At 29.2% G+C, this 19,170-nt stretch overlaps 1 long non-coding RNA gene across 22 annotated transcripts in view; it reads right to left on the bottom strand.

Annotated features, from left to right (window-relative positions):
- Positions 1-7,222: 7,222 nt before the first annotated feature.
- LOC147806920 (uncharacterized) overlaps positions 7,223-19,170 on the bottom strand; it is a 57,397-nt gene continuing 45,449 nt past the window's right edge. For all 22 annotated transcript variants that reach the window (XR_015435704.1, XR_015435700.1, XR_015435702.1 and 19 more), the window contains one exon: positions 7,223-18,174. This is a non-coding gene — a long non-coding RNA (uncharacterized LOC147806920). The remainder of the gene's footprint in view (positions 18,175-19,170) is intronic.

Genomic DNA, 19,170 nt, shown 5'->3' with positions numbered 1-19,170 from the left:
TTATTTTTCTTTGTTAAAGAGCGAATAATGGCTTAAAAAAAGACAAAAGTCGTATCAGGAGGCACGCACACATCGCACCCCGTTACTCCCTATAATATTAACCTATAAATTTCAAACTCTGCCTGAAATTAGAGTCTAATATATCAAACAATTGCACTGAAGGAATTTTTTATAGACTAATTAGTGGGCCCACAATGTTCCAAAATATGTTTTGTTGACTGACCGGGAAGAGGTACTTTAAGCTATATATACGCGGAGCAGGTATGTGATGCGTGGTGCAGTTGTTAGCGTTGTGGGGAAGGATGCTATGCAGTCCCGGATGTCCTGGGTTCGATACCCTGCAAGGATCGGCTTTAATTTTTTTTAATTTTATTTTATATTATGTTTTTTAATATACTTTTCGACAATCTAGCGTGAATGAAGTGTTCTGTATAAAAAAATAACTATTTTTCCTTTATGAAGTAGCGAATAATAGCTAATAAACAGATAAATTTGATTATTTTTTATTTATTTATTTACTTTATTTAATGTTATTTTTTTAACTTCTTTCTCAATATTTTTAAGTGAATAAAGTGTTTCATACTTGATAAGAATTATTTTTCTTTGTTAAAGAGCGAGTAATGGCTTAAAAAAAGGCAAAAAGTCGTATCAGGAGGCACGAACACATCACACCCCGTTACTCCCTATAATATTAACCTATAAATTTCAAACTCGGCCTGAAATTAGAGTACCAAACAATTGTACTAAAGGAATTTTTTACAGACTAATTAGTGGGCCCACAATGTTCCAAAATATGTTTTGTTGACTAACCGGGAAGAGGTGCTTTAAGCTAAATATACGCGTAGCAGGTATGTGATGCGTGGTGCAGTTGTTAGTGCTGTGGGGAAGGATGCTATGCTGTCCCGGATGTCCTGGGTTCGATACCCTGCAGGGATCGGCTTTAATTTTATTTTATATTATATTTTTTAATATACTTTTCGACAATCTAGCGTGAATGAAGTGTTCTGTATAACGAAATAACTATTTTTCCTTTATGAAATAGCGAATAATAGCTAATAAACAGATAAATTGTGATTATTTTTTTTTATTTTTTTTTAATGTTATTTTTTTAACTTCTTTCTCAATATTTTTAAGTGAATAAAGTGTTTCATATAAGAAAAGAATTATTTTTCTTTGTTAAAGAGCGAATAATGGCTTAAAAAAAGACAAAAGTCGTATCAGGAGGCACGCACACATCGCACCCCGTTACTCCCTATAATATTAACCTATAAATTTCAAACTCGGCCTGAAATTAGAGTCTAATATATCAAACAATTGTACTGAAGGAATTTTTTATAGACTAATTAGTGGGCCCACAATGTTCCAAAATATGTTTTGTTGACTGACCGGAAAGAGGTACTTTAAGCTATATATACGCGGAGCAGGTATGTGATGCGTGGTGCAGTTGTTAGCGTTGTGGGGAAGGATGCTATGCAGTCCCGGATGTCCTGGGTTCGATACCCTGCGAGGATCGGATTTAATTTTTTTTAATTTGATTTTATATTATGTTTTTTAATATACTTTTCGACAATCTAGCGTGAATGAAGTGTTCTGTATAACGAAATAACTATTTTTCCTTTATGAAATAGCGAATAATAGCTAATAAACAGTTAAATTTTGATTATTTTTTATTTATTTATTTATTTTTTTTAATGTTATTTTTTTAACTTCTTTCTCAATATTTTTAAGTGAATAAAGTGTTTCATATAAGAAAAGAATTATTTTTCTTTGTTAAAGAGCGAATAATGGCTTAAAAAAAGACAAAAGTCGTATCAGGAGGCACGCACACATCGCACCCGTTACTCCCTATAATATTAACCTATAAATTTCAAACTCGGCCTGAAATTAGAGTCTAATATATCAAACAATTGTACTGAAGGAATTTTTTATAGTCTAATTAGTGGGCCCACAATGTTCCAAAATATGTTTTGTTGACTGACCGGGAAGAGGTACTTTAAGCTATATATACGCGGAGCAGGTATGTGATGCGTGGTGCAGTTGTTAGCGTTGTGGGGAAGGATGCTATGCAGTCCCGGATGTCCTGGGTTCGATACCCTGCAAGGATCGGCTTTAATTTTCTTTAATTTTATTTTATATTATGTTTTTTAATATACTTTTCTACAATCTAGCGTGAATGGAGTGTTCTGTATAACAAAATAACTATTTTTCCTTTATGAAGTAGCGAATAATAGCTAATAAACAGATAAATATGATTATTTTTTATTTATTTATTTTATTTAATGTTATTTTTTTAACTTCTTTCTCAATATTTTTAAGTGAATAAAGTGTTTCATACATGAAAAGAATTATTTTTCTTTGTTAAAGAGCGAATAATGGCTTAAAAAAAGACAAAAGTCGTATCAGGAGGCACTCACGCATCACACCCCGTTACTCCCTATAGTATTAACCTAAAAATTTCAAACTCTTCCTGAAATTAGAGTCTAATGTATCAAATAATTGGACTGAAGGAATTTTTTATAGACTAATTAGAGGGCCCACAATGTTCCAAAATATGTTTTGTTGACTAACCGGGAGGAGGTACTTTAAGCTACATATACGCGGAGCAGGTATGTGTGGCGTGGTGCAGTTGTTAGCGTTGTGGGAAAGGATGCTATGCAGTCCCGGATGTCCTGGGTTCGATAACCTGCGAGGATAGGCTTTAATTTTTTTTAATTTTATATTATGTTTTTTAATATACTTTTCGACTATCTAGCGTGAATGAAGTGCTCTGTATAACGAAATAACTATTTTTCCTTTATGAAATAGCGAATAATAGCTAAAAAACAGATAAATTTTGATTATTTTTTATTTATTTATTTATTTTATTTAATGTTATTTTTTTTACTTCTTTCTCAATATTTTTAAGTGAATAAAGTGTTTCATATATGAAAAGAATTATTTTTCTTTGTTAAAGAGCGAATAATGGCTTAAAAAAAGACAAAAGTCGTATCAGGAGGCACGCACACATCGCACCCCGTTACTCCCTATAATATTAACCTATAAATTTCAAACTCTGCCTGAAATTAGAGTCTAATATATCAAACAATTGCACTGAAGGAATTTTTTATAGACTAATTAGTGGGCCCACAATGTTCCAAAATATGTTTTGTTGACTGACCGGGAAGAGGTACTTTAAGCTATATATACGCGGAGCAGGTATGTGATGCGTGGTGCAGTTGTTAGCGTTGTGGGGAAGGATGCTATGCAGTCCCGGATGTCCTGGGTTCGATACCCTGCAAGGATCGGCTTTAATTTTTTTTAATTTTATTTTATATTATGTTTTTTAATATACTTTTCGACAATCTAGCGTGAATGAAGTGTTCTGTATAAAAAAATAACTATTTTTCCTTTATGAAGTAGCGAATAATAGCTAATAAACAGATAAATTTGATTATTTTTTATTTATTTATTTTATTTAATGTTATTTTTTTAACTTCTTTCTCAATATTTTTAAGTGAATAAAGTGTTTCATACTTGATAAGAATTATTTTTCTTTGTTAAAGAGCGAGTAATGGCTTAAAAAAAGGCAAAAGTCGTATCAGGAGGCACGAACACATCACACCCCGTTACTCCCTATAATATTAACCTATAAATTTCAAACTCGGCCTGAAATTAGAGTACCAAACAATTGTACTAAAGGAATTTTTTACAGACTAATTAGTGGGCCCACAATGTTCCAAAATATGTTTTGTTGACTAACCGGGAAGAGGTGCTTTAAGCTAAATATACGCGGAACAGGTATGTGAAGCTTGGTGCAGTTGGTAGCGCTATGGGCAAGGATGCTATGTAGTCCCGGTTGTCCTGGGTTCGATACCCTGCAAGGATCGGCTTTAAATTTTTTTTTATTTATTTTATATTATGTTTTTTAATGTACTTTTCGACAATTTAGCGTGAATGAAGTGTTTTGTATATCGAAATAACTATTTTTCCTTTATGAAATAGCGAATAATAGCTACTAAACAGATAAATTTTGATTATTTTTTATTTATTTTATTTAATGTTATTTTTTTAACTTCTTTCTCAATATTTTTAAGTGAATAAAGTGTTTCATATATGAAAAGAATTATTTTTCTTTCTTAAAGAACGAATAATGGCTGAAAAAAAGACAAAAGTCGTATCAGGAGGCACGCACACAAATAATTTAGCACTTCGTTTTATTAGAGAGTATAATAATTTTTTTTAAAGAATATTCTTTACATATTATTTGTTAATTAGCTAAATATATTGTCGAATATCACAATTTTTCTTGTTTTTTAGAAATTAAATTTTACTTTGTTTTTTGTTCATAATTCGGTCATTATTTAATTTAATTTAATTCTGAATGTCCCGCAGTGGACTGATCGTTAAGACGCGGTTCCCAGCAAATCACCGAATTCAAGCATAACTGGCTGCGGTCAGGGTGCTTGTGAGTGACCACTTGGATCAGTCAGCGTAGGGACCGAGGGTGTGCGGTATTGGTCCTCGTTAAACTGTTCCACCGTAAAGTGCTCGACTTCGCGCGCAGGTCGTCGAGCTACCGAAGCGGGGGTGCCATCCCATCTGCAGAGGATGAAAATTGTGATGGCAAGTCTTCGGATCATCCTCAGGGATGTTTCCAAGACCGTCGCCATTAGCCCATTGTGCAGCTCTAGCGTGACGTAAATGAACTATAATAGAACTATAATAACTGAAATGATAATAATAAAAAATAGTGTTTTAAAAACGTTTTTCTTTCTAAAATATATTTTGCTCTTTGTTTTAAACATACAAATAATTTTTAACGTTTCATTTAGAAATTGAACATTACGATCGAACTTAATAATTATTTATGCATGATAGTACAAGAAAATATTAATTTGTAAAAAACGCTTTAAATTTTTTTTTACTCTTTGTTTTAAGCGTATTATGAATTTCTAAACAAACATTTCAATAAATATTTTTAGTAAGATTTGTACATTGTAGTCAATTTATTTAATATCTTTCTTAAGCAAAACATATATATTTTCAAATTTATAAATTGATTTAAATCAATCTGGGTATGAAGTTTCGATAGAAATCTGACTTTCTGAGCCTTACAAGTAAATGAAATTCAAAAATACTGTATCGCGATACATCGCTATATCGCGATGCAAAACTGACGATGCATCAAGATATATAATTTCTAATATCGCCCAGTCCTACTTATAACATATAATATTTAATAACATATCATTGTTATTGTAAGAAGAGCGCGATGACAAGGACGCAAAACTGAAAAATACTCGCACAAAATAACTTTAAAGTTAATATTTCGGGTATTTCCCTCATTTGTTGCGGACTTCCACAACCTGTCGCAAGTGTCAAGGATATGTACAGTCACGGAAAAAAATATCCGGTAAGTAACAAACAAAGAATAATTTATTTTTTAATACTAATATTTCTCAGGCGCACAACAAATGCGGCGTTTGTGTCCTTTCCTAGAAACGGCAAAACGCTGTATTTGTTGTGTCTGAGAAGTATTAAAAAATAGACGATCCTTTAGTTGTTATTTTCCGGCTACTTTTTTCCGTGACTGTACATATAAGTACATTAGAGTGTTGTTGTTATCGTTTTGACAAGCGTAAGCTGCATTGCGTTTATGGAAATAAAAATAAATATTCTTCTGAAAGAAATAATATTTGTACACTGCAAATATTTATTATAACTTATTATTTTATCAGACAGATAATTTCTATAACCACACAGCGTAGATGCCAGAAGGAAGTGCTGTTAGACACAGGTCGAGTTAGCCCTGCCATTTCTATTATGAATATATTATTACACTTTGATTTCGATTATTAATGTTTCTTTTTTTCCTTTTTATTTACAAATTAACATTTATTACATTACACTGGCTCAAAAATTAGAATATATTTTTCAGAAATCAATTATAATAAAAATTGTCCAGCAATTTTTTGTTTTGCGGACCGTTTGGCCCCCCCTTGCTATGCCACTGGTTTGCGACGTCGCTAAAAGAACCTGGATATCTCAACGACCTTATTTCTCGGTGGCTATGGTTCAGAACCGGAGTTTTTTTTTTTAAGTTAAATTTTATTTTAGAACCGTGGTTGAACAGCCAACCCAATTTAATGGGTTTTCGACTACTAATGTTCAACTCCGCAGCCTTGTAATTTTTAATCCAATCCAGAAGACAAGGTAACTCCTGGATCGAGTAATGGGAGAAATCTGCGTTACATGGAGAGGAAGAAAACGAGAACCTCCCATTGTTAGCCCGACGGCAAAAAGGCTCTAACCCAAGATCCGTCTACTACTGAGGATATTTCATGTCAGCATTGTGGTCAGTGCATGCGGAATTCGTATCGACTGGGATTCGGACCCGGTTCACCTCATTGGAAGGCGAACGCTTTATCCCCTGAGGTAGACGGATCATTGGCCCCTTCGTTGTCAGGCTAACAGTGGGAACTTTTCTTCTCCATGTTACGCCAATGAGGGTTAGTTGCATCAAAAAATCCTCCACGAAGGTAAATTTCTCCAAATACGTGATACAGGCGTTCCCTTGGGTTGTGGATTGGGATCAAAATTACTGGTAATAGTGTACCCCACCAGAGGAAATAGTTATAGGCTTGTTAGGGGTACACAATGTTGCCCTGTAGGTTGCTATGTATGTATATATACACGAGTGTGTTAAATAGCGTTAAAATGAGGAAATTTGAAACTAATATTTTGTATTATAACATGGCCCTGTATCTCCCCTTTTGAATTTGGAATTAAAGAGAGATACATAATTGAAATGAAATTGGACCACGTATTATATTACCGGGTACTAGTGTACCCTACATAGGGAAATAATTATATGCTTAATGGGGGCCCACAATGTGGCCCTATAAGTTACTATGTATATATAGTATGTTGAATTACGTTAAAATTATCAAATTTCAATTCGTAAACTCGTGAAATCGCGAAGATATATATAGGAAAATGAGCGGCGAGTAAAAAAATGTCTAACTCTAATTATTTGTAACCGTTTATCTTCTGGAAAAATAAATCGCGTGACCTTTAATCTGAGCTAAAACGAAAGATTGAATTTGACGAACTTTGTAACGCAATGCATTGAAATGCAATCACCAAGAGGATTTAACACACAACAGATTGAACTTGCACATTGCTGTGTAAGTAGCTGAGCAGAGTGAGCGCAACTAGTAAAGAAAAACAATGAGGCAAGTACTTACAATAACAACTTTTATTGCACCTTTCTGTATAAGAACAATGAACGGAAATCGTACTTTATTACATTAAAGGGAAATAGAATTTATTATCAACGGATTTATATATTACGACACAACATCAACAGAGATAAATGGAACTTTTCATAAATCTTATATCTTCCTTAAACTAGAAACACTATAGAAATGATGGGGGGAAAAAACTTGTACTAAAATTGAACCTTTTGTTCGTATCAATGATTTCATTTAACAATCTGATTGCTATGTCAGATGCATGAAGCCTTGATAATGCATAAATCCTTTGAGGATTTTGTTAATATGCCTTTTCAATGAGAAATATGATTAATTCAGCCTTTATATTTTACATTGTTAGTAAACTGCTCGTGTAAAATAATTTATAAACCAATATGCAAAACTTATTATAATTTTTTTTTCAGAGGTGAGTAAAGGCGTTAACTTCAGAGCAAATGATTTTTTAAACCTTTGCTTTTTTCAAACTTGTTTTATCATAGAGTTCATGACATTTCAAAAATAAAATTCTCCGACTTTTCAACAATTCTAGATTATATTTTATCTATATATTGTAATATTTTGTCAGAAAAAAATGACTTTTTTTATTTGATGTTTCAACAAATTTTGAGAGTGGAAAAAAAACACAACTAAATGAAGACATTGTGTTGTTGTTGTTGTTGCTAATTCCCATCTGGTCTGACGGGGTCAGACCAGATCAATGAATCCGTTGACATTCAGAAAATCCGAAACCAGAATGGGAGAGGAATGAATGTCATTCCAGTCCAGCCCTAAACAGTTCAAGATGTGCTCAGGTGATGCCTGGTTTTGTTGGCATTTAGGGCAAAGAGGAAAGACTTTTTGATTTGCAGAAAATGTGAGACATTTCAGGTGTCCACTGGCCAGTCGGGATAAGCAGGTGTTGGTTCGCCTGTCACCAGGGAGAGATAAAGAGAGTCCTGGTCTTTTTGCTTTATACCAGTAGTGAATAGGTGGAAGCAGCCACTTTTGTTTGTTCTGGGACTTTTGCCTTGCAAACAGTTCAAGGTATGTAAGCTCTGAGGTGGAGGGGACTGGATGGTCTAGTCCCTAGACATTGTGTAAAACTATCGAATTGCGACATCATTAAAAGGACTCCTTTTAATACATGTTAGAATAATTTACTGTTACTGACAATTCTAAAATAGGTCATTCTTTCGGCATGCCTTTGGAGCTTTGTTTTTGTAGGGAAAAAATATAACAGTCCCCTGAACATAAGTGCCATAATCAAATACAGTGCTAATCCTATAAGTTATTACAATAGGGTGTTTATTTTACCTCATTTAAATTTTAGCTTACAGCATTATAAAAATAAAACATTTACACAATATGAGAAAAAATTGAAAATAATTTAGCAGAAAAAATTTAGATTTCTCTGTGTACTGTGCAACACACATTTAATTTAATACCCAAAGACTGTAAACGCATCAGACAATTAAATCACATGTTTCGTCCACATTCTGCCAATAAATATTTATTGGAACAATTTTGCTGTATCATTTGAATTTAAAACACCTACTTAACTTTATTATCATTGATGATTGATTAGAAAACTTAAATGATAATCTTTTGAAAAGTATTAGCAATATCGTTAAACAATATCTCTTGTCTTATTACAAAATTTTTTTTATACACAATTCAATATTTAGTTCCCTGTAAAAAAAATAAATCAATAGTAACATTGTCAATAGAACATTTTCTGTTATGTTCAACATAACAAATAACTTTACAAGTCAATTTGATAATTTCTTAGTATTTCCTAAGTTTATGAAATGCAACTTAAATTTAGTTTCATTAATTATTACTATTTAAATAAATTTTGATTATTTTTTAGCACATACGCCAGTTTATTCATGAATTGTATAAATTCAAATTATTGGCAGAAAACTTTTAACAATATATAAACTTTACTTTCTAAAAATATTTTGAAAAAGCCATAGTAACTTAAAAAAAAGGATAATATTAAGGGTAATTTTAAACAAAAAAAATTTTTTTGTTTTTGTTTTGAGAATTTTTTTGCATCTCTGAAGAATCAATTCCCTGTGAAGAAAAATAAATAAAAATGAAAAATTAATGTTTGAAAGCCCAAACCTTCTGAAAGACCAATTTGTTTTTATTGGTCATTTTAGACTTGAGTTATTAAAAATTGACTGTAGATAAATCATTTTTATCAATGACATGTTTAACTGCATTTTGCAAAAAATTATTTTCGTAAAAAGACTTCATAATAAAAAGGTCTCTTGAAACAAGACTTCATGAATCCTGCAATATATTAAAAAATCCTTTCAATAAAAAAAAGAGATCAATAAAAAAAATCATCTTTAGAAAATAAAGTAAAATCATACTTTAATATTTTTTTTAAGTGAAAGAAAAAAGCATTAATTTAAATTAATACAATTGAGCAAATTGCTTATAAGACCAGATTATTATTTCTGGATACAATTCTTTAATAAATATTTTATATAGGTTAAAAATATATTTCAATCAAACAGCAATATTTCAGTTTCTTCCCATTCCCTTATTTGCATGAGATGAAATAAATTTGTAAAAAAAATAATAAAAAAAAAAAGATTTAAACACAAAACACAGGAAAATAAAATTTCAAAAGCTATAATAATTCCATAATAAGTTTAGTTTCTTACTCAATAAACCAAATTTATGACAAAACAAATCAACAAAAATATACAAGACTGAAATTGCAAGTAAGTCAACGATTTAATTTAAACGTACTCCTCGAAAATGTGCAGATTAATAAAGGGCAGTACATTGCAAAAATCAGGCATGTAAAATTAAATTCTTTGTGATATGCTTCAGTGCCTTTAAACATTCAGAAATTCAACACTTTAATAAGTAATTTAATTAAAGAATAGAAAGAGAAAAAATAATCAGAAAAGTAAAGAAAGTTAAACTAAAGCAAACTGAAAAATACAATGACAAATACATGATTACTTTTGTAATAATAATGTATAATATAATGTGATTATAATAATAATAATATGATTAATAATCATTATTTTATAAGTGATCATTTTTATATAAATGATAACTTTTATATAATACAATATAAATGATTACTATAATAATAAATGATTACTTTTAATAAAAGAGTTAAAAGGCTTGTACTTTAAGTTCTTTTGGAATCAAATGAAATAAAGAAATTTCTTGAAATTTTTATAAAACTCAAAATTAATAACGAAAGTAGACTTTTTTTACGAGTCATGCAAAATACAAGATCACAAGGTTTATTTATACATAAAATCGATTATTTAAAAAATATTTTAATTTTCCTTAAATTCTGTAGTGTCAAGTAAGTCATCTGCACCTTTATCTATAGAAACAATTTACAACAACCAATTATGATTTATCCTTATTTGTGAAGTATTGCTACGACAACACTACAGCTTCATATTAACAAAGATGATAAAACTTCACTCTTTTTTTTTTTTAAATAACTGGTTAAAAACATTACAAACATGAAATCTATGTCAAATAAACATGGTAGCATGAAACACTAATTAAAAACAAATAAAAACTGTTAAAATATAAACTTCTAATTGGGTATGATTTTTTTTGAAAATTAACATTTAATATACAAAATAAGTTTTATCAAGCTTATGAGCTTATTTTCAGAAATATGCTACATTAACTACAACATTTATAAAGCTTTAAAGATGCTAGTAATATTTTGAGATCGTCATATTATATTTTCAATATCAAAGTTTATTTAAATTAAAATTCTAGAAAAATTAAGCATAATTGTTTTTTTTTACTAATTAATTTAAACAGAAATTATCATAAAAGTAAGCCACAACTTAAATAAAAAGTATTAATAAATATGCAAAATAATAAAAAAACATAAGATCACACAACTGATATAAAATAACTTTTACTTAAAAAAAAAAAAATTTTTTTTTCCTTGACGGTAAATGTTATTAAATATTAATCGTACCTTAGTAATAAAAATTTATCTCCAAAAATACCTCATAGTTGTTTAAATACATTGAATGTATTTTGCACATAAAATAATCAACCTTAATAAATATTTTATAGATAAATAGTGTTTGTATTTCGTTTAATTAATGTAATGACACCAAAAAATAAATAAAAATAATATATACTTTGTCAGTTAAAAATAAATACTAAGACCTGCACTTTTTATGTAACTGTCAAAAATAATTGACATAAAAAATTTGATAAAAATTAAGCATGTGATAAAGATGTTTGCAAAAGAACAAAACATATAACAAGTTTTTAGCAACTGTTATCAAACAGACTCTGACAATCATTATCTTCAAAAATTAAATACACAATTTTTCGCCACACATTCATTTGTTAATGTTTAATTAAAATGACTTACGATTGTATTAAGACTAGAAACTGATCAGTTTCAAATCAGAATTAATATAAAATAGTACTTTTTCATTAATTTTAGAGTAATATTAAAAAAAAAAAGAAAGTTGAAGTAAATTTTCCTTCCCTACTAAGGGTCTCTTTAAAAGCTACATTTAATATTAACTAATTGGAAAACTTCAGAAATTAGGCATCTTATAAACACTGTTTAGCATGATAGCCTTAATAGAATAATTTTTAAAACAATATACTTTATTTAAACTATTTAACTCCTAAATTTCACTAATAAATTAGAATCAGATTAGGAACAGTTATTATTTTAATAAAACTTAACAACCAGGAAATAACAACGAAAAATATTTTTATATATTTTTGGGAAAAACAAAACAACTTTTGAAATATAATGGGAAGACACTTCAAAATACAACGCTAAAAATTACTACAATAGAACCCAAATTATACAATGCCTAGGGGACCAGGGGTGCGCTGGAAAATTGAAATCATCGGGGGACCTTTTTATGTCAATTTTATAAGTATGAGTAAAATTACTCAAAGCAATTTTCAACAATAATAAAGTTTAATAGAAGCCTTTATAGGCATGCGAGTAGGAAAAAACCCAAAAAGTTTGAAAATACCTATCAATTCAAATAATGAAAAAAAAAGTGTGTGAAGCTATTTTTCACAAAAAGCAAACATTTAAATTATTTAGCTAATAAAAGTTTGTTTTAAGTTTTACTATATCCACATTTTCAGAGCCTAACAAAAGCTTCTTAAATAAATCACAATTATCAGAGCTTTTAACTTGGATAGGAAAAACTCCAGTAGATTTTACGAAATAATATAAATTTCATGATAATTGTTGCATTGTGTACTAAATATTTTACACGTTTTCAACATCATCAAAATAGAAAAACTGCAATATTTTCCAGCTAGGATTGACACTAAATAAACTTGAAATGCTATGTATTATGTTTACACATAATTTTGAAGGCATTTCAATTCATCAAAGATAGGTAAAAGTCTTTTAATTCAAAAAGGGAGTTTTGAATAAATAAATAAAATAAAAAAACGATATAATTTAGAACAAAAAAAGTTTTAAATTGATATTTATAGATGAGGCTCGCTTTATAATGTATCAGTGATAAGCATTTAAATATTCAATCAAGCAGTAATCAGTGCAAAAATGATATTTCAATGGGGATTTCTTTTAGGAAACTTACTCAATTTTAGGGAATTTTCTAAAAATGCACAAAAACCAGGAGAATTTTTATTAAACCAGTAGAACAGGATAAACTGGCCAAAATTCAGTAGTCCACTGGAAAATCCAGGAGAGTTGGCAGACATGGATTAAGGGCAATAAAATAATATAGTAGAGCAAAATAACAAAATAATGTAGAAGTATTATTAAAAAAATAAATATTTAATATAGCATTTTTTCTCTTCTAAAGTTTAGAAGCTTTGAATAATCTTATGTCTGTCTTACACATGTTTTATTTTTCTGACATAAGTAAAATAAACCTATGGCACAATATCATGAAAAAGAAGACATTCTAAAATTTTCTTTTGGTCATTTCTTAGCAGTTTTTCAGAATTATCATCACCGTAGTAATTTGATAGAATTGAATGAGAAGTTTAGAGACTAAAAAGAAATAATACATCAACTAGAATGCAATGAGGTGTAGGGTTGAAAGAAGTGTAGGATAACTGAATAGATGATCAGGCGTTGAATAATTGAGGTTCTACTGTATTTTGCATATAAATTAAATATATTTGTCAATAATTTATAATGAGTTTTAAACTTTTGTTTAAATTATAAACAAATAGAACAACATGACATGCAAAACACAAATACTAAAAACCAGTTTGCTGAAAAATTAATTTATGAATTCTTAAACAGATGAATTTCTTTTGATCATTTAACAAGGAAATAACAATTAAAATTATATGTGTTTTTTTAAATTGATCATAACTAGGGGTGCAAGTTTGTCGTAGAATTTCACATAAAATTTAGAAATTTTTGGCGAACACAAATATAAGCATGTAAAAGAGCTGAAAATTGTTTAATTTAATTTTATGTAGTGTTAAATTTATTCATATAAACAGAATTTCAAAGAAATATCGCAAATTTTTAAACTATTCTTGATATGTTTTTACATTCAGCAAATATTTGTTTGCCAACATTTCTATACGTTTTTAATGCTAAGTTTTTATAAATTTCACAGTCCCGACCAATCAGTTAATTGTCATTTCAATTGATTTCTGGTAAAGTAAGAGTTAACTTAACATTTTCTTCCTTTTGTATACTTATTGCACTATTTGGGAGGCATGTTGCTCTTATTAATTTATAATTGAAAAGATAGTAAGACCACCTTACTTATTAAGATTTGGACTATCTCTGAACTATTTTCATGTTAAATTGCAATGGATCTATTTTCCTAAACATTTTATCAATAAAAAATTATCAATTTTAAAGCTGCAGAGAAGTAGTAATTGTTGTTAGAATTAGTGTTGTTGAATTAGAATACCAAGGTGAAAAAACTTCTCTGTTTAAACAATTTTTACGCTAATAACAGCACTTCAAAAAATTTCTGGATTTAAGAACAATAAATCATGGAAATGAAAATTCACTCCCTGCAAACTTGCAACCCTAATTATAACACATACAACTTCAATGACTTTTTCATGACTAGTAATTGACTAGTCTACAATAATAAATCTGAATAAGATTAAAAAGAAATACTAACGGGAAACATAACACATTCGAAAAACGGTTAACAAAAATATGTAAATACAAAGATATACAAACAAGTTGAATTCAGAGAATAAACAAAATCAAAATAGTTACTATAATCGCATTTCAATCTACTAAAATACAATTTTTCCTAAAAAATAAAATGAGATTCCATAAAAAGACCTGACTAGAGTAAAACACATAGCAAGATATTTCAAAATAAATTGCAATTTGCCTGTCTGTACTCTGCTTATAAAATTTTAAAACATGAATTTGAATAAAATACAGGGATGTTATATACCAATTAATAACTGTATAATCTATATAACAATTTAATAACTGATTGGAGCACTTGTTAGACATTAACATAGAGACTTTTCGAAGTAACAATGCAGTAAAAACTTTTATATTCAACCAAATTTTAATTTAAGCTATAACTTTTCAAACACTAAAATAAATAAATTTCAGTTAATTTTAGCGAGTAACAGCCAGCAATGTTAAAAGATTTATTAAATAATGAGAGTGATAGTAATAAACGGTGATTGATGTGTTTATATCTTTTCTAACGTCATACAAAAAAATATTGAGATGATTTAAAGAAATGATAAGAAGTTAAATTGATACTTATATTAATTTGCACAAATGTCCAGTTAAAGCTAAAATTTATTTAAAGGAAGAAAAAAAACATTTCATCTTAAAATAACTTCCACTAATCAGATAGTAATTCTAGTAAAATTTTGTTTTCTATTTATACATAAAATAAAAGTTAATAGTAAAATTTTGTTTTCTATTTATACATAAAATAAAAGTTAAACAGGAATTTAAACAAAGAAAATTCTTTTCTTGTTAGTTAATGTGATGGTATAAGTACCTGAAGGTTTTGATTCCACTAGCATAATATCTACTTTGAAAGAAATATGAGTACCATATGATTATATAGTTTTGATTTAAATATATGGGGTCATGAGTTTAATAATAATAAAATAAATTCCATGGTAACATGCTTAGCCGCTTTTGAAAAATGTATGACAATAAGCAACTGATTCCACTAATCAATGATTATACATATCGTCTGAAAACTGTATAAACAATATTTTCCTAAAAATAAAAACAGCGGGGATATATGTGATGCCACAATTGGCATCACATTATTTTCTATCCTTTTAAAATATCTTTCATTACTTAAGCTTTTTTTTATTAATAGAATTACTTTTAAGTAAATCAAAGACTTAATCTTTTAAAATGAACATAAAATATTTATTCTTCTCTTGTAGATCAACGCAACGGATACTTTTTATTTCATTACTAGGCAGACTTATTAATTCATTGTCCGCCTAATCCAAAACAAAAATCTATTTATAACTTTTTATTTTAAATTTCTAACCACAAAACTGTTTCAGTTCCATGGCTGTAATAATTCCCATAAATTTGTCGGCGACTCATGATCGCCAAGGTATTATTTTAACTCTATATTAATATGCTGGTTGGCTTTGTTTTGGCTATGCTATAAATCGCCAATTGTGGAGCCATGCTTCTGTGTCCACTGGGAACAAATTACACATACTTTTTAAATTTGGCTTTTGATTAGGCAGGTCGTGGTGGATTTGTCTCCCATGGCCTGTCCTTATTAATATTATTATGCAAAATTGATTCAACTGAAATTCTTAGGGATAATATTTATATTTGGGTATCTTGAGCTCTGCAAATATATTAAATAAAAGCTTTATATTATCTGGTTTTCATTTTCAAGTGTTATTTTCATCATCTTCTGATTTCAGCATCAATCTTCAATTGGTATACTATACAAACTTCCACCCACACTTTAATATTCCATCATCACCACTTAAATTGGCACACTGAATATTCCTTCTCCATAATCACATATATGTGTAGGAAGTTTTCTGACAGGTAATGTGTTACACTTGCTGCATGTGTAAAATATTTTTTGTAAGCGAGTATTAAATATATATATACATATACCTTTTAATAAGTTATCGTAAAATATCTATCAATGGAGTGATAATTACATGCACACAGCTAGCATAACATTTTATAAACTTAAATTAGTTTGCAATAAAATTGTTTCATTGATAATAAAATTTACACATGTAATGCCTATATTACCTATATTACACATGTAATGCACAAACCAAGTTTTTTTTTTGTACCACAAATGCTAATGAGAGCACATGGGTAAATGCATTCAAGTTTTAAAAAATTCAACACATAAAAAATAAGCAATTAAAACACTTATTCTTTCCTAAAAGCAAGATTATTTTTTAAAAAATATTCACTACTTGAAAGTAACATTTAACTAAATCTACTTTATAGTTGCTTATTTTTATAGAAAATTTCAGAACACTTTCTTTACTTCGAAATAGGAAAGTTATGTGCTACTATTCTTAAGAGCATTACTAGTCCTTTTACTTTAATTTAAGAAAAACTACAGAAAATTCTTATCAATACTAGGAATCCAACTTGCAGTCATGCTTTTACATAGTTAAAGGGTCAATATTTCTGTAATAATTGAGATAATTTTAATTGGAGTAGATTGAATATGGAGTTTAATGGCAATCTTACAGTGGCATAATACTTTCAACAAATAAACTAAAATACAAAGCAAAATTTATTATTGATGTTATATTGCTAAATTGTTTGAATTAAGAAAATAAACGCACTGATTAAATTAAATTAGCAATTAGAGCTTATGAAAATAACAGAAATATTGTTATAAATAATAATAATAAAAAAAGAAGAAAAAAGTGTGGCATTTTTTTTAAGTCAAGAAAATAAAGCGTTTAAAAAATAATCAGAAATATTTTTTACAGACTTCAAAATCTTTCCGTAATTTTTCAAAATAGGAACTAAACAATTGTAGCAGATCTATATAACAAAATTGTATGAATCACATTTCTCCATAAACCACAGTTATAAACAATGAAAATAACACTTAAGTTACTTCTAGAGCTGAGCAAGAACCATTAACGGTTCTCAGGTTGTAAGGAAAAAAATATTTACTAAGAGGTTACAATTTTCTAAACCAAACCAAAATTGATAATTTTTTTGTCGTTAGTCTGAATGCTCTTGATAATTTCAGTTTTTTCTGCAACTAAGAATATTATTATACTTAATTAAATCTAAAAATTATTTTATAAATACTTAAATATTGATCTACTGTAGATATACATTGCAAGGTTTAATAAGTTAAACTTAATGGAGTGTGAAATGATTTATATAATGCAAAGCCTCAAGTTTCTAGGGTTTGCATAAAGATCTTTTATTGTATGGTGTGATTAAATGACAGAAAACCTGCAGCCGACATTTTTTTATTTCTGCTTTCTTTACTTTCAGTTTATATATATATATATAAACTGAACCACTTTTGCATGTTGGTCATCTATCACCGTCAATTTTCAGACAGTCAGAAAACAATTAAATAATTAAATTGCCATTTTATAAATAGGTCACTTGCCTAAGTGGAACATCAAATTGTTGTACCAAAGTGGTCAACTTGAATAGGCCTCTCTGTAGTTAAAAAAAAAAAACTTTCAAACAGGAATTGCCAATTATTTTGGAATATCTTCTGAACACTCTTAATGCTATTATTAGTTTGGAATGTGAAATATAGATTTTCTTTAGATGGGACATAAAATTGTTTGGAACTTTCTTTGCTTGAGACAATGTGAAAACACCCCAGTCAAAAATTGGATGATACTATCCAATAAATGCTGCACTGATAATCCACAAGAAAGGAAATCATCTCCAAAATGGGGAAAACAGTGAGGGATGACATAGATCTACTTCTCCACTGCTCAATTCTGTACCCTTTAAAAAGAAAACACTTCATATAAAAAATATGTTTAAATAATAAATTTGCATGCTAAGGATTAAGTAATACATGTTTGAATTTAAGCAATATGTTAGGAAGGTCCTTAAGACAGTTCTCATACCTGCCAACATTGGAGAAATAAAATAACAAAGATTTTACTAACCGACCCAATTTTGGGTTAACGACTAGTGATGTTCAACTTTGTAGCTTTATAATTTTGTACCTAATCCAAAAGACAAGGGAACCCGTGAATCAAGTAGTGGGAGAAATTTGCCTTTAAGGAGGGCTTTTTGATGCACTTAACCCGCATTTGAGTTAGATGGAGGGGAGATCACGAGAACCTCCCATCAGGGAAGGGGAATCTAATCCGTGATCCGTTTACCACTGAGGATATTTCACGTCAGAACTGTGGTCGGTGCAAGCCAGATGCGGAATGCGTATTGACCAGTCATCACTCGGATTGAAAGCTGGGTTTACCTGATTAGAAGGTGAACGCTCTCTCCCTTGAGCCATCACGGCTCAAGTTAAACAATTAACACTCAACATACTGCAGTACTGGCATTAGCATCCTCTGTTGATGAATAAGAGAAGTACTGTTGCCATCAATAGATATTTTATTAAATTTTTTTTTTTAAATTCTTCAATAAATACGGGGAAATTCGAGAATATGCAGGTAAACAGGAGGTAGTCGTAAAATACAGGAGTCATCGTTACAAAACAGGAGACGTGGCAGGTATGAGTTCTTTTAAAAAGGGGTATACTTTGTATTATCTATAATAATAAAAGGAAGAGTTTACCTGTCTGTCTGTTTGTTTCTCTCATAACTCAAGAATGATTGAATGCATCATCCTGAAATTTGGAAAGTGGCCACAAGGGCAAATTTAGCCCCTGATACTAAAATTCGCTCAAAATTTTCAAATACTTTGTTCAGTAGACTACAACAATACTAGGAAAAATTCTAAAGCATTTTTTAATGATTTAACGAAATATTT

The sequence above is a fragment of the Parasteatoda tepidariorum genome, chromosome 7, assembly GCF_982258835.1.
Source record: "Parasteatoda tepidariorum strain Cologne lab strain chromosome 7, Ptep-v5.0, whole genome shotgun sequence".
NCBI classification, from domain to species: Eukaryota; Metazoa; Arthropoda; class Arachnida; order Araneae; family Theridiidae; genus Parasteatoda; species Parasteatoda tepidariorum.
The sequence above is the reverse complement of the archived record's forward strand: the minus strand, read 5'-3'. Positions and strand labels throughout refer to the sequence as shown.